Genomic DNA, 15,639 nt, shown 5'->3' on the forward strand with positions numbered 1-15,639 from the left:
CAGTCATGAGCCACTGCATCCAGATAATTTTTTTCTTTCCATTTTTTTAGAGATGGGGTCTCACTGTGTTGCCCAGGCTGGTCTTGAACTCCTGGGCTCAAGTGATCCTCCCACCTTGGCCTCCCAAGGTGCTGGGATTACAGGCCTGAGCCGATGCACCCAGCCACATTTCTTAATATTTTCAAAAATTTCCTTTCCACACTTACAAAAATGAAAGCTTATATAAGCACCTCTCCAGAGGCCTTTTGGAGGCTGGGAGAAAATCTGGAGAATTCCACCCCCTCCCCTGACCCCCTTCCTCCTCCACATCCGCTCGTGGCCTGCAGGCTGGGCAGTGCTTGACGAAAGCCAGGCCTGCCCACCCTTGCAATGACCACAGCAGGAAGCTGACAGGCGTGCTGGGTTGCACAGGGAGGGGCGTGGTTGGAGGCGAGAGGAGCCGAGGCCTCCACACCCCGCATTCTTTGAAAGATGCTTCCAGGCTGGTTGTGGAGGCCAACTGCACCACCTGGTTCCGAGGGTCCTGGGCTGTCATGGCCATTCTGCCAGCTGGTGGGGTGGGCAGGGGCATGCCAGCCCTTCCTCCCTTGGATGGGGAGTCCTGGAGTAGAGGAAGGAGAGAGAACAGGAAGAGGGGAAAGAGGGAGAAGGAGGGCGAGGAGGAGGAGAGAGAAGGGGGAGGACACAGGGAGAGGGGGGATCTGCAAGATGGGGTTGGGGAACACCTCACTGTGAGAAGGCACAAGGCTTGCATGACTGGTGTATGTGGGGGAACTGTGGGGTTTAGGGTCTGATGCCCCCATGAAGGCTCAGGGATTTGTGCCTCTGTGATCCCACAGATCTTTTTTTTTTTTGAGTTGGAGTCTCGTGCTGTCGCCCAGGCTGGAGTGCAGTGGCGCCATGTGGGCTCACTGCAACCCCCGCCTCCCGGGTTCAAGCGATTCTCCTGCCTCAGCCCCTGAGTAGCTGGGATTACAGGCGCCCACCACCATGCCTGGCTAATTTTTTTGTATTTTTAGTAGAGACGGGGTTTCACCATGTTGGCCAGGCTGGTTTCAAACTCCTGACCTCGTGATCTGCCCGCCTCGGCCTCCCAAAGTGCTGGGATTATAGGCGTGAGCCACCGCGTCTGGCCAGATCTTCTTTTAAAAATTTTTAAATTAATTATTATTATTATTATTTTAGATGCAGTCTTGCACTGTCACCCAGGCTGGAGTGCAGTGGTGTGATCTTGGCTCACTGCAACCTCCATCTCCCAGGTTCAAGCGATTCTCTTGCCTCAGCCTCCCGAGTAGCTGGGATTACAGGCGCCCGCCACCATGCCCGGCTAATTTTTGTATTTTTAGTAGAGATAGGGTTTCGCCATGTTGGCCAGGCTGGTCTCGAACTCCTGGCCTGAGGTGATCCGCCCTCCTCAGCCTTCCAAAGTGCTGGGATTACAGGTGTGAGCCACCTCGCCCGTCCTGCCGGGTCTTGATTGATAGGTTGTAACTGGGACTGGGCTCTGAAACCCACCTTGACCTCTCCTTAGTAGTTTTCCCTCTGCAGAGCTGTTGAAATGTTGACTGAATACCCCTTGGTGCACAGGTGCTGATGGCAGGGGCAGGCGTTCAGGGACCATTGTGTTCTGGAAATGAACCAGTCAGTGTCTTTGGACTCCAGTGTGGTGCAGGGGGTCTGGATGGGTCCTGTGGGGGTAGGGGTGGCTTTGGGGTTCAACCAACCATCGAGGGCAGTGCCTGAGAGGACCCTGGAGGCCAGCCCAGCCTGCCAGTCTCACTGTGGGGTCCTTCGGGGGACTCAGAGGATGCCTGAGGATGTATCCACCCCTGACCAAGGCCTCTGGGATTCCCCACCCTCTGCAGGTTCAGCCAGAGCTCCCAGGAACCTAGACCTGGGAGCAGGGGTGTGGAAGAGGAGGGAGAAGCCAGCTCGGGTAGGTGGGGAGGCAGAAGCCTGGAGAAGGCCAGGGCTATCCGAGAGGGAATAGTTACACACGCAGGGCTCCCGCGAGGGGTGGGGTGTAGACAGGCCAGGCGCCGGGCTGGGAGCTTCATGTTTCCCATCCTCCCAGGACCCCCGGTGGAGGGCGTGATGTTTCCCATAATCAGATGAGGAAACTGAGGCTCAGTGAGCTTGCGGCTCGCCCGTGACCGTGGGGTTGATTCAGAGCAGAGTTGAGGGTGGACGCCAAGGCCTTGTGTCTACTCACAAGCCCGTGTAGCCTCTTGAGGCCGCGCAATTGTAGCGACACCTATATAGTGGTTATGTGGCTAGGCATTGATGTACATAGACCTCACAGCTCCCCTTAATTTTCTCATTTTACAGATGGGAAAGCTGAAGCACAGAGAGGTTAATTCACTTGCCCGAGGTGACACCACGAGTAAGTGGCAGTGGTGGGATTCGAAGCCAGGAAATCTGGCTCGAGAGGCCAGGCGTGAACACGCTAAGCGTTCTGGGGGAGGCAGATGACTTTCTCCTTCCGTCTCTGTTCCTTGCTCTCTTTCCATCTACATGTGAAGGGTGTGCAGGGCTGCTGCTGACCTCCCTGGAGTTTTTAGAGGTGGCTTTTTTTTTTTTTTTTTTTTTTTAAGACAGGGTCTGGCTCTGTTGCCCAGGCTGGAGTGCAGTGTTGCGATCATAGCTCACTTCAGCCTAGACCTCCTAGGCTCGAGTGATCCCCCCACCTCAGCCCCCCGAGTAGCTGCGACTACAGGCGTGTGCCACCATGCCCAGCTAATTTTTTTTTTTTTCCGAAACGGAGTCTTGCTCTGTCACCTAGGTTGGAGTGCAGTGGTGCGATCTCGGCTCACTGCAACCTCTGCCTCCCAGGTTCAAGCAATTCTCCTGCCTCAGCCTCCCGAGTAGCTGGGACCACAGGTGTGTGCCACCACACCTGGCTAATTTTTGCATTTTTAGTAGAGACAGGGTTTCACCATGTTGGCCAGGCTGGTCTCGAACTCCAGACCTCCTGATCTGCCCACCTCCGCCTCCCAAAGTGCTGGGATTACGGGTGTGAGCCACAGCACCCAGCCTAGAGATGGTTTTCATGCAGCAAAGTGTCACCTGTTCCACTGAGCACTGTTTTCCTCATCTGTAAAACAAAAATGAGTCTGATCCTTGCCAATTCCACTCCACCTCTTTTAGGGAGGAAAAAACTTTTACTAGGACAACTTAGTAAAATGCAGATACCATGAATGGACCCTGGGGTGAGGGGAAGGAGGAGAAACAAGATACTAAATCTAATAAATAAATGAACAAGATTTTGCATTTCCTGACTGTGGTTGGTGAAATTCTAGGAAATAACTTTATGGTCCTGACGGGAGTCCTCCATTCCTTTCACAAACCTTCGTCAAACATCCACTGTGTCTCTGCCTGGGGCTGCGGAGACCCAGGACAAAGCCAAGAGTCAGACGGGCAAGGCGCCTGCTCTCACGGAGCTCATGGTCATCCTCTTCCTTCCCTCCCTCCCTCCCATGATATTTTTTTGAATTAATTAATTTTGTTTTGAGACAGAGTTTCCCTCTGTCACTCAGGCTGGAGTGCAATGGCATGATCTGGGCTTACTGCAACCTACACCTCCTGGGCTCAAGCGATTCTCGTGCATCAGCCTCCCGAGTAGCTGGGACTACAGGCGTGCACCACCACGCCCGGGTAATTTTTGTACCTCCCATACTACTTACTGAGCACCTGCTCTTTGCCGGGTGTGGTGCTGGGTGCTCAATGCTGCAATACAGCAGTGGAGTCCTTGAACTCCCGGGCTCAAGTGATCCACCCTCCTCAGCCTCCCAAAGTGCTGGGATTACAGGCGTGAGCCACCTCGCCTGGCTTGCTGGTGTAGGTTGTAACTGGGACTGGGCTCTGAAACCTGCCTTGATTTCACCTTAGTTGTTCCCCCAGCACGAGCTCACAGTCACAAGTGGGGAGACAGACCTTGAATGCCTCATTCCTGAAATAACCAAATGAAATTATGATCTGCCCTATGTGTGGGAAGTACAGGGTGCTCAGGACAGTGTCCCCTGGGGACCTGGCTTGCTCTGGGGTGGTGGCGAGGGAGGTCAACTTGAAGCAAGTCTGACAGGTGTGCGCGCTAAGTGGGAGGTACCCCGTGAATGACACGGTTGCTGCCCCGATCTCTTCTTTTGGGGTCTTATCCCTGCAGTGCCTGAATCACTGCTGGTCTGTTGCTCAATCTGAAAGCAGAGAGGCCTTTGTCCTTTGTCGCTGCCCAGGATTCTGAGTCAGCTGTGAGGGTAGGAGGCAGGGGCCGGGGAGCCCTGCCCAGCAGTGCTCCTGGGAACCCTCTGAAGTCAATGGTTGATTTGTGGGTTCCACTTGAAATGCCATGTAAATTTTGGGGTCTTTTTGATCTGAAACTAGGGGTTTCTCACCCATGAAGAGGAGGAACTGGGAAGGAGGCAGGGACTCCAAACGAAAAGAAATGGCTTTCAGGCCAAAGCCTGGGATGGGGATGAGGTTATAGAAGCCAGAGATTCTCGGAGAGACCCTAGGATCGCTGCAGCTGGGGGTTCCCCAGGCCCCAGTGCGGGGCCTGGCAGAGATCGGGGCTCGGTCACTTCTTACAAAATGAATGGAGGAACCCCAACACAAAAGGACCCTTCCTGACCCTTTTTACTCTCTGATGGGGTGAGGGCGCCAGGGTGGGATGGATGGTGGGGGGATTTTCCTTCCATGTCTCCCTCTTTGTTACCTTCATAAAACAACATCTGACCCCCCCCGCCCCCGTCATGGTGTTGGAGGCTATTCATGCCGTGGTCTCAACTTCCTTCTCCTGCTGAGGCTGGAATAGAGGCAGGAGCCACACCAGGCAGATCTCTGCTGTCCTAGACTTTGGCCTAAGGCACTGGGGAGCTATGGATGATTCTTAAGGGAGGGCATGACATAAGGACTTCTTCTTGTAATGGGATTATGGTTGCCACCTAAAATACAGGACACCCAGTTCAATTTGATTTTCAGATAAACAATGGATAATTTTTTAGTATAAGCATGTCCCAAATATTGCATGTGACATACTTACACTAAAAAATTTATGTTGTTTATCTCAAATTCAGATGTAACTGTGCATCATATATATGTTTATATATATGTATGTATGTATATGTGTGTACAATCTTGGCTCACTGCAACCTCTGCCTCCCAGGTACAAGTGATCCTCCTACCTCAGCCTCCTGAGTGGCTGGGGCTACAGGTGCGCACCACCACACTTGGCTAATTTTAAAAATTTTTTAGAGACAAGGTCTTTCTATATTGCTCAGGCTGGTCTTGAACTCCCGGCCTCCAGCAATCCCCCTTCCTGGGCCTCCCAAAGTGCTGGGATTACAGGCGTGAGCCACTGTGCCCGGCCTACATCCTATATTTTTATTTGCTAAGCCTGGTGACCCTAAAGGAGGCCTTTTCCAAGCTCTCCCTTGACCTCTCGTCGCCCGTGGTGTGAGAAGGGAAGGAGACCACAGGATGGCCGTCGGCTTCCAGAATTTCCTGGGTTTGTCTCGCTCCATCCATGGCATCAGGACTTGTTCCTGAAGCTGAGGGGCCGACCGGAAGGACCACCATGGGGCGAGTGGTGGGGGGTCCAGGGTAGACAGCTGTCACCGCGTGTCAGAGTGTGTGGTTCATACGGTGGCACCAGTGCTGTTCTGCTCTTGACAGCGATCTGCAGAGTGGTAGCCAGGGCAGGGGGTGGGGCGGGCAGAGCCTGCACACGTGCTCCCACCCACCCCTCACCGGAGTCCTGAGAGCAGATGCCATGGTCGGCCCCGTGCTTCACTGGAGGCTGCCGAGGCTCAGAGAGCCCCGCTCGGCCCCGGCACAGCTCTGAGGAGTTGGGTGGGGGCTGGAGCCCCCTGGGTCTGTCTGACTTGGAGCCTGTGACTCAAACACAGGGTGTTCTGCCTGCTCCCAGCCTTGGGGTCTCCCCGCCAGCCCATTAAGCCCTGAGCCCTGGCCTGGCCTTGGCCTCTCCTCTGGCTTCCGCAGCCTGCCCTGGCTTGGGGGCGCTGTCTCCCCATCTCCTTCCCACCCCTGTCCCCCAATCCCAAGGTGGGGTCTCATGGAGAGAGGCGTGTAAGATGGGAGGGCCGTACCGTCAGAGGACGTGTCTCCAAAGAGCCCGTTGGAAGGGGCCACAGACCCTCAGTCTCCCTGAAGTACGAGGCTCACAGTGCTTATCCATTGAGCACTTAACTCCGCCAGGCCTTGGAAGCCTCACACTGACCCTACTAGGTCGGTCTCACCAGGGCACCCATTTTATACACGGAAAAACTGAGGCTCACAGAGGTGGGGGCCCCGGTGAACCGTGGCAAGCAGAGAAGGAGGGTGTGTCAGACTGCAGAGCCTGCCCTTTCCCGGCACAAACCCCTGGCATGTGGGGGTCTCAGGGGCTGGCTCCATGGCTTCTCACAGCACCCAGAGGGCTGGGGCAGCCTGGGATAGTGGGGAGGAGCCCCAGGCCTGGACACCAGACCCTGGTTCTCTGTGATGTAAGCCAGTCACCTGTTGCCTTCCCTACACCACAGAAATCAGGGTGTTAACGTCTTAGCGCAGGGGTGTCCAGCCCTGGCTTCAAACTAGAGTCACCTGGGGAGCTTCAACAATCACTGCAGCCGGGGGCCCACCCCTGGCAGTTCAGATGGAGTTGATCTGGATCCAGGTGTCATAGATCTTAAAGGCTTTCAAATGGTTCAGAACCATGGGCTGTGGAGAGAATCATGAACTGGGGTGAGAGCTGAGGAACGTAGGTGCACCTGGAAGATAAAGAGAGCTCTCATATCATCATTTCCATATCTTGAGAGATAGAGCTGTCACCTTTTATGGAAAGCTCTATTAAAGTACAATCTGTAAAAAGAGAGGAACCTCCCTCCTTCTTCCTGAGAAAATCCCTGGTTTTCCCTCCAGCAGAACTCTGTGTAGGGTGAGCGACACTTTCCATCCCACTACCTCCACATCCATCCACCCATCTGTCATCCATCCATCCACCCAAATATCCACCTATCCATCAATCCACTAATACTTCCTTCTTTTCACCCATCCATCCATTCCTTCCCATACACCTATTCATCCACCCACTCACCTATCCATCCTGTCATACAATCTCTCACCCATTCATCCATATATCCACTCACACATCCATCCATCCATCCATCCATCCATCCATCCATCCATCCATCCATCCATCCCCAGTAGAAGCTTGGTCTCGTTGGGGAGACAGACATGTGAGAAACAATTCCAACAGAGCATTGTAGGTGCTATAATAGAGATCTAGAGAGGCTGAGAGTGGGAGTGCAGGGTGGAGGAAGTGTTGACAAACATTAGGATTGCCCATTGCTCTTGGGAGGATGCCCAGATTTCTGTGCAATCAGCCTCCCATTGTCTTTGGGTCTTAGTTTAGATGTCATCTCCTTGGGGACAGTGTCCAGATTACAGCCAGGGCATCCCCAAAGGAGAGTCCAACCAGTAGCTTTGGGTTCCATGGTGTCTGCCCTTGGTTATGTGACACCGATGAGCTGCTCTCTCCTCGCCCTTTTGGCTTGTGGTCTGATTTCACTTTTCAACTCATTGCTGTAAAATAAGGGAAAAATGCAATACAATGTTTTGATAGTTCCCACTCATAACCATTGCAGTCAAAGATGCTGATGAGACCCACAAACACAGGGACAGCCGCTTGCAGGCCTGGTTCAGGGGGAAGAATTTTACTAATTCTACCTCTCACACCCTCATTCCAATTCAGGGAGGTAGAGACCATCCTTATTCCTACTTTAGGGTGGGGGCTGTCAGGCAGAACCAGGCCATGTCCTGGCTCGTTTGGTCTCATTGTAGGCACTGTTTTGACTTTCCAAGTCTGTCCACTTCCATGAAATGGGTGAGTCATAGGTGCAGAGATCAAGACTCCAAGAGATTGAGTTGTGTGGCCAAGGTCACCAGATCTGGGACACACCCTGAGACTTCACCTGTCACTGCTTGTGCCACCAGCCATCTCATTTTTGCTCTCTGGTTTCCAGCCCCTCTGCATCTCTGACCAATGGTCTGAGAGGTGAAGGGACACGTGTCCCCTCTGGGCTGAAGTACAGAAGAACCGGAGCTGACTTCCCTGTAGTCTCTTCCCCTGTTCTAGTGACTGAGAAGATCATTCGTTCCAGATGAGGAGCTACAAGATGGTGGAGCCCCTGGCCTGGATCCCTGTGTGGCCATGTGGAGCAGAGCAGTGGCCACATAGCCTTCATGAGAGACAGACTTCTGTTACGTTCAGCCACTGAGATTTTAGGGTTGTTTGTTCCTGCAGCAGAGTGTCGCATAACCTGGCTAACACAACACTCTCCCACCTCCAAGGTGCCTACTCACTGTGTGTGAGAAGATGGGTGAGCACCGTCCACATCCTCCACCTGTGTGGAGCCCCAGGAGGTGCTCATGACCACTTTCTGGAATGGCCTGAGTGAGGCTGAGCCACACAGCTGCACAGGATATTCTGGCTTTTGCTGACGTGGTCTCTTGTCCACGCTGGGTCCTTGGCAGGGCCTGGGCCCTAGGCTGGCAAGGCTGCTTCCCTTCTCTGCTGGGCCTCTCTGAACCTGGCAGAGCCACCAGAACCTGGGCACAGCTGGGGTCCCTCCTGTGTGCACCCCTCTGGAGCCAAGCCCTTCCACAAAAGTCCCAGCTGCTGCTGGCAGGGTGGAGGGACATCTGCGCCACACGAGCCTTGGTGCCTCTGCCAATGCCAGAAACCAGGCATCACCCCACAGCCAATGTAGGCCTGCTTGGCAGGGACATGGCCTGCTGGGAGCTCGTGCCTCTGGGCCTCTCCAGCCTCATCCCTGCCCACCCTGCCCCCACCCCCATGCCATCCTCTGTCTTGGATCCTTTGCTCCAGCTGTTCCCTTTGCTGGAACACCTTTCCTGCCCAGCCTCCTTTCCCCCAATCTGGATGCCTTCCTCACCCTGGAAGGGCCCTCCTTTCCTCTCCCATTGCACTGAGCCACTTGGACACGGACCCTGTCACTTGGCTGTGTACCCCTTGGTTGGCTTGCCCATCTGTTCTACGAGGGTATGGTCCTCGAGGGCAGGAACTGTCCCACTCTTGGGACTTAGCCCTGGCTTGGCCATGCATGGCGTGAGAGGAGTGAATGAATGGATGCCCACTCTGCCTGGGAGACTGCACCTGTCCATTGAGCACCTGCTCCAGGCCAGGCCCATCACCACCTCCACCCCCCACTGTGCTCGGGCTCCTTTCGGGCCACCATGAGCTCATTCGGTCATCACATAGACTCATAAAGTCGTTGTTATTGTCGTTGCTATTTTTCATCCCTGTCTTAGCCTGGTTGCCCTAAAAACAGAGCCTGTGATGAAGACTCAGGTGCAAAAGGGAAGGGCTCGGAGGGGGCTGTGTGAGGGGGTGGGAGAGTGAGGCTGAGCAGGAGAAGCCCATGTTAGGGTGTCATGGGGCTGGTCACCACTGTGGGCAGGGCGGCCTCCATCTCTACTGGGCCCCTCCGAAGGGTATATAGAAAGCAGCCCTCATCCCTCCAGTGTCCCAGCCCCTGTTGGTAGAGGTTGCCCTGGGCAACCCCGAAGTGCAGGCCTTTGGGGAGGACTCCCGTTGGTGCCCCTCACCACTGTGTTGTCAGGGGGTGGGTAGGGGATGCAGAAAGTGAACTGAAGGACACACAGTGGGTGCAGGGGGCCACACACCTGCTGGGGTCTGTCCCCTGCCTGGAGCTTGCCTGGACGCAGCGATGAAGCTGCAGGCATGTGACGCATTTGCTTCAGCTCCCATTCTACAGACAAGTCAACTGAGGCCCAAAGGTGAGGTCATTGGAATAGTGCCCACAGATGCTTTAAGGATGCATAAGCGCTTGGAAGACTGTCAACTTCATTCTTTCATCCTTTCAAACCACATCCTGTTGCCGCAGGTGGGGCACGTGAGAAGCTCACATCTCTGCCCCAGCAGCTTAGGTCCTGGGGGAGGGACTGTGGGTGCTCACGATTCTCAAAGCTGCAGTGCCCAAGGTCAGGTAGCCACTGCTGCTGTGGGGTGGGGTCAGTCAGAGCCCAGCTGTGTCCTGGAGCCATTGGCCCTGTTGCAGGTGCTGCTCTGACTCTTCAAGTCTGTCCTCTCCCATGAGATGGGTGAGTGACAGGGCTCACCTTACAGGGCAGTCTAGGGGGACTCAGTGGGTCTTTGTTGAGATAAGTGTGCAGTTGGGAGTTCCTGGAGCTGGGCAGCCCCGGGGCTGCAGGGACAGGCTCTGGGGTGGGTGGGGAGGATGTTGGGTGGGCGAGCAGACTCTTGGGGAGGGCGGACCACATGCCAAGGACTTTTTGCGCCTTTTCCTATTTCACCCTCCCAGTTGCCCCGTGAGGCACACACGTGATCATCCCATTTTACAGATGCAAAGGAAAAGTGGCTCCGAGGGCCAGCTGCTTGTTCAAGATCATGCAGCCAGCAGTGGCAGAGCTGGGGACAGAGCCACGGCTGCTTACCACGAGACCACGGGCCTCATAGTGGAGGCCTCAGTCTCCAGCACAGTTCCTGAGACACAGGGCTTTGGAATGAAATGGTGTGTCCTTGGGGGTTAGGGGTCCTGGGAACATGGGGCAGCTGGGGGGTCCTACCCAAAGCCAAGCCTGTGTGTGGTGGGGGCTGCTTTCATTCTCCTTCCCTCCCCTCAACCTCCCTGCTGCCCCCGGCCCCTCCCCACAATCATTTTGTTCTGCTTGCCCTGCAAGGATGTAGCCCAGCAGCTGTTTTCAGCTCTGGAAGTACCATGCCCACAGACAGCGCTTGGCCAGGGCCTGGCTCTGGGGCCCCTCCCAGCCCTCTCCCCTTCAGATATTGAGGTTCCTCTTCCGAATGCTGGAGGAGTCCAGGGGCTTGCTAATGCCGGACCCCAGGCCTGATTCTGGCCCACCTCCCTCATCTCCAGTCCTCACCTCCATCCCTGCCCAGGTAGTGAAATTTTAAACAGGCACATTCCTGCTGCCCAATTTTCATTAATTGGATCTAAAAGGGTTTCTATTTTCTCCCTGAACGCTGATTGATCCTCCCGAGGTAAACAGCACTGCCAAAAACAGGGAGGGGGGTGCTGCCGAGGGAGACGGGATAACTAATGTTACTTGACATTTACTCAGAGAGAGGAAGGGAGGGAGGGAGGTGAGTCACACGCCAGAGCCTCAGCCCCCAGATTCTGCAGAAATGAACAGCCATGAGGCAGGCGGGAGCGGGAGGGCTCCGAGAAGCTTCATTTCCCCCAATTTTGCAGGCTTCAGGGACCCCTGGGGGTTCTCCACTCCTGGGGGGAGAGGGTCTCTTCGTCCTTAAATGGCTGTGCATTTAGCTCTGAAGGTGGGACCCCTGAGGACGCAGGCAGGCTGAGCTGATGGCTTTTCTGTTTGTGACACGAGAGATTTGAGTATCTGTGAAGGTATCTCTCCCTGGGGGAGCTCTTTGCAGGTGGGGGGCGGTGGAGGTGGCAGGGAGGGGTTGGTGCTTGGTTTCTACCCCTGCCAGAAAAACCCAAAAAGCTCTACCTAGCAATCTTTGTCCACGGATGCCTCAGTTTCCCAACTTGGTGCTCTACCCACTAGAGTTTATAGGAGGCCTAACTATGGTTTGGGAATCTCGGATCAAGGGGAAGATGACAGGTAACCAGGGCTTTCTCTTTGTATCGGGATGGAAAAGCTCTGGACTCACCATTACCACCCGTTGACAATGGCCTACTATGTGCAGGGAAGTCATGTCTTCAATTGTTCAACAAGTGTTTGCTGAGCAGTTGCTAGGAGCCAAGTTCTCTGCTGGTTGCCGGAGCTCCAGGAGGGAAGAGCCTGCCTGGCTCCCACCTCCCTGCCTGGCCTCTGTTCTTTCCCATCCCTCCCTTCCCTCCCTGTTCCCTGGAGCTGTGAGTGCCACCCCCGGCAGCCCTGCCACCTTGAGATCTTCCTCCTTTGACCCCTGCCCTTAAGAGCTGGCTGCGTTACCTCCTCTTCTGGGAACCTGCTGGTCTCTTTCCCCGCAGTAGATCCTCCTTTCCTCTGAGTACCAGTGGCCTTGGTTTTCTGGGACTGCCACATCCAACACTAAGCCCATCCTTTCCCATGTGCGCCTTCTCTTGAGTCCCATGGTTTTTTTTTGTTTGTTTGTGAGACGGAGTCTTGCTGTGTTGCTCAGGCTGCAGTGCAGTGGCGAGATCTTGGCTCACTGCAGCCTCTGCCTCCCGGGTTCAAGCGATTCTCCTGCCTCAGCCTCCCGAGTAGCTGGGACTACAGGTGCGTGCCACCACGCCCCAATAATTTTTGTATTTGTTTTTTTTTTTTAGTAGAGGCGGAGTTTCACCATGTTGGCCAGGCTGGTCTTGAACTCCTAACCCCAGGTGATTGTCTCCTCCTGGCCTCCCAAAGTGCTGGGATTACCGGCGTGAATCACTGCACCCGGCCAAAATCTTTGAGTTTTAAATTTCAATTATTGTAATGTTCATTTCTAGAGCCTCTATTTGGTTATTTTACAAATTCACTATGTCACTTTTCATAGCTTTTATGTTCACTGGTGTTACTTTAAGCTTGTATTTTTACTTTTTTAAGACATCGGAAGCATAATTGTTTTACAGACTGTGTCTGCTAATTCCAATATACGAAATTTTTTGTGGTATGCTTCTGTTGTTTCTGTCTGTTTTTTCTCATGGTGTCTTTCTTGTGTGTGCCTAGTTTTCTTTGTGTGTTAGTCATAGTGTTTGAAAAATTAAAGTGCGAGGATAATTTAAAGCATGGATGAAGCTACCTTTCCCCAGAGAGCATTATTTTGTTTGTTTGTTTGTTTCTATCACATATTCTGATGTACTGTCTGGACCCACCTTAACCCAAGCCTGAGTTTCCCTGGGAGATCTGAGTCCTTCAAACCCAGGCTGTAGTTTCTCAGGAGGGCTGGTCTACTTCTGGTTACCTTCTCCCTGAGGATGTAGCCCTTGTGGTTCCAGATAATTGTAACGAGAATCATATATCTATATAATATACATATATACATATTATATGTAATATATAAAATACATTACATATAATATATAAAATATATTATATACAATATAGTAAATATATTATATATAATATAGTAAATATATTATATATAATATAGTAAATATATTATATCTAATATAGTAAATATATTATATATAATATATTATATTATATATAAAATACATATAATATATAAATATATAAAATACATATAATATAATACATATAAAAATTATATATAAAATAATAATATTATATATATAATACTATATAAATACCATATATAATTATATTTATATATAAAATAATGATATATAAATATATAGCGCAATCACGGCTTACTGCAGCTCAGATGATCCTCCCACCTCAGCCTCCCGAGTAGCTGGGACTTCAGTCATGCACCACCATGCCCGGCTAATTTTTGTATTCTTTTGTAGAGATGGAGTCTTGCCATGTTGCCCAACCTGGTTTCGAACTCCTGGGCTCAAATGATCCACCCGCCCTGGCTCCCAAAGTGCTGGGACCACAGGCATGAGCCACCGTGCCCAACCACGAGACTTCCACATTCCGTGGGTCCTGGGCTTTTATTTCCATCCCCTTTGTCCTTCACAGATCGGAGAGGAATGGCTCCTCCAGGCTTGGAATAGCTCGTTAGGCAAAAGTGGCTCCATGTTTATGCCTTTCTCTAAGTTCTTGTTTTTCCTTCTGGTCTGGTTTAAAGATTTCTTACTCTTTGATAAGCTTTTCATGCTTTGAAAAAAATATGTATTAGATTGAGATATTTCAACTTTTAAAGTTATCTTCAGCTACAATGCTGGTCACAATAACCTAGTCCACCATGACCAGAAGTCTGACTTACTTTTCTAAACAGTAAATCTGGCCACAATTCTCCCCCACTGAGAAGCCTTGAGGGGTGCCTGCTGTCTTCCAATAAAGACCCCACTCTTGACTGGGTCTCCCAAGGTCCTGGAGGATCTGGGCCTGACCACCACCTCCTGCAAGCTCACCTCTCGGCTCCCCTCCCTGGTGCAGTCTGCTTCCATGACACTGAGCTGCTCTGGTCCCTGAAGGCCACTCACCTCTGGAGGTAGACAGGCGCTATTTGGTTCTTTCAGACTGAGGCACTTTTCCCTACCTCTTGGTCGGCTAAGTTCTCTTTGCCTTCTAGGTCTCCTGTTAGATACCACCTTCTCCAGGAAGCCTGCCCTGATTGCCCCACCCCAAAAACCCCTTGCTAGGTCACATGTCTCTTCTGGGCTCCCACAGTTCCCCATACATCCTCCACTACAGCACTGACTACATTGGACTGTAACTGCCTGCTTCTGTTAGACTGTGGGCTCAGCCAGTATTTGTTGAATAAATGAATGAATGGGTGGACAGATGGGTGGTTGGCTTCTCACTCTTCCCTGACATTGTCAGTTGTCTGTCTCTTGGGACCCATCTCCTACCCACCACCTGAACTAGCAGTGCCTGATGAGAAGGCCTGTCCTTCTCTCATCCCCCTCTACCTCCCCTGCCCAGTCCTTTGCACAGAGTGGCTCAAAGCCCCTTCTAGCACATACTTCCCTGACCCCTAAATCAAGAACTGGGGGCTGTAGGTCCCAGGAAGAGGAAAATATACAAGACAAGGCAGAGTCTTAATTCAAATCCGTGAGAGCTCCATTTCCTGCAAAATTCATACTTGTGCACACAAACTCCAAAACCGCCTGGCAAGAGAAGGCAAGATGGGAGGTGTCCAGGACAGCGATGATGTCCAAGGGGGCTGTGTCTCTGACTTGGGCTAGGATCCCTCGCTGTGGGCCTGTGCCTCAGTCTACCCATCTGGAAGGCAGGGGAAACCATGTGATCTCCCTGACAGCACTGATGGGGTGGGGCAGATGGGGCATTCTCACCAGCTTTTACTGACTGCTTTCCCTAGCATATGTCCCTCCGCCCACGTTCCAACCCCTCTGCCTTTGCTGACGCTGTGCCCCTCTCCAGAAAACCCTTTCCCTCCCCTCACAAGTCACAGCCACCTCCTCCTTCAAGACCAAGCTCTGCCTCTCCTGTACAGCGGGTGCTGACCGCCCTGGCCCATGCAGGCCCTGGCCAGCATCACCCTCCACAGGGTTGGTGGTTTGGAGCCTTGATTGAGCACCACCTGTATGAAGGGCCTGAGATGGGTACATGGCATTGAGTGAGACCTGCAAGGCCCCAGTTCTCCTGCTCTTGGGGTGTGTCCCAGACTCGCCAGGGAAGCGGGAGGGTTCTCACAAGGGCTGATGGCTCAGCTGGCCTCTTGGCAGTTCCCATCTCCCCTGATCCCTGGCTGTCACTCAGAGGTGGCTGGTGGGACTCAAAGGGTAGGGGAGGTGGCAGAGGAGCAGGTTTTCTTACTAACATTTGCAGGAGTGATGATAACGTCCCCAAATATTGTAAGGTGCCTTAATATACAGAAAATGTTTCCCGTATACCTGGTCACAATTACGGAAGACAAGGTGGGGCTGGGGGCTGGTTATTTTACAGATGAGGAGACTGGAGACCAGAGAGGGACCGTGACTGCCCAAGGTCACATAGATCTTTGGCCTCACTTGACCCAACATTCATTCACAGCCTGAGCGCCGCTCCACGGAGCTCCTGGAC

Source organism: Hylobates moloch, unplaced genomic scaffold, assembly GCF_009828535.3.
Source record: "Hylobates moloch isolate HMO894 unplaced genomic scaffold, HMol_V3 SCAFFOLD_10, whole genome shotgun sequence".
Classification (NCBI taxonomy): Eukaryota; Metazoa; Chordata; class Mammalia; order Primates; family Hylobatidae; genus Hylobates; species Hylobates moloch.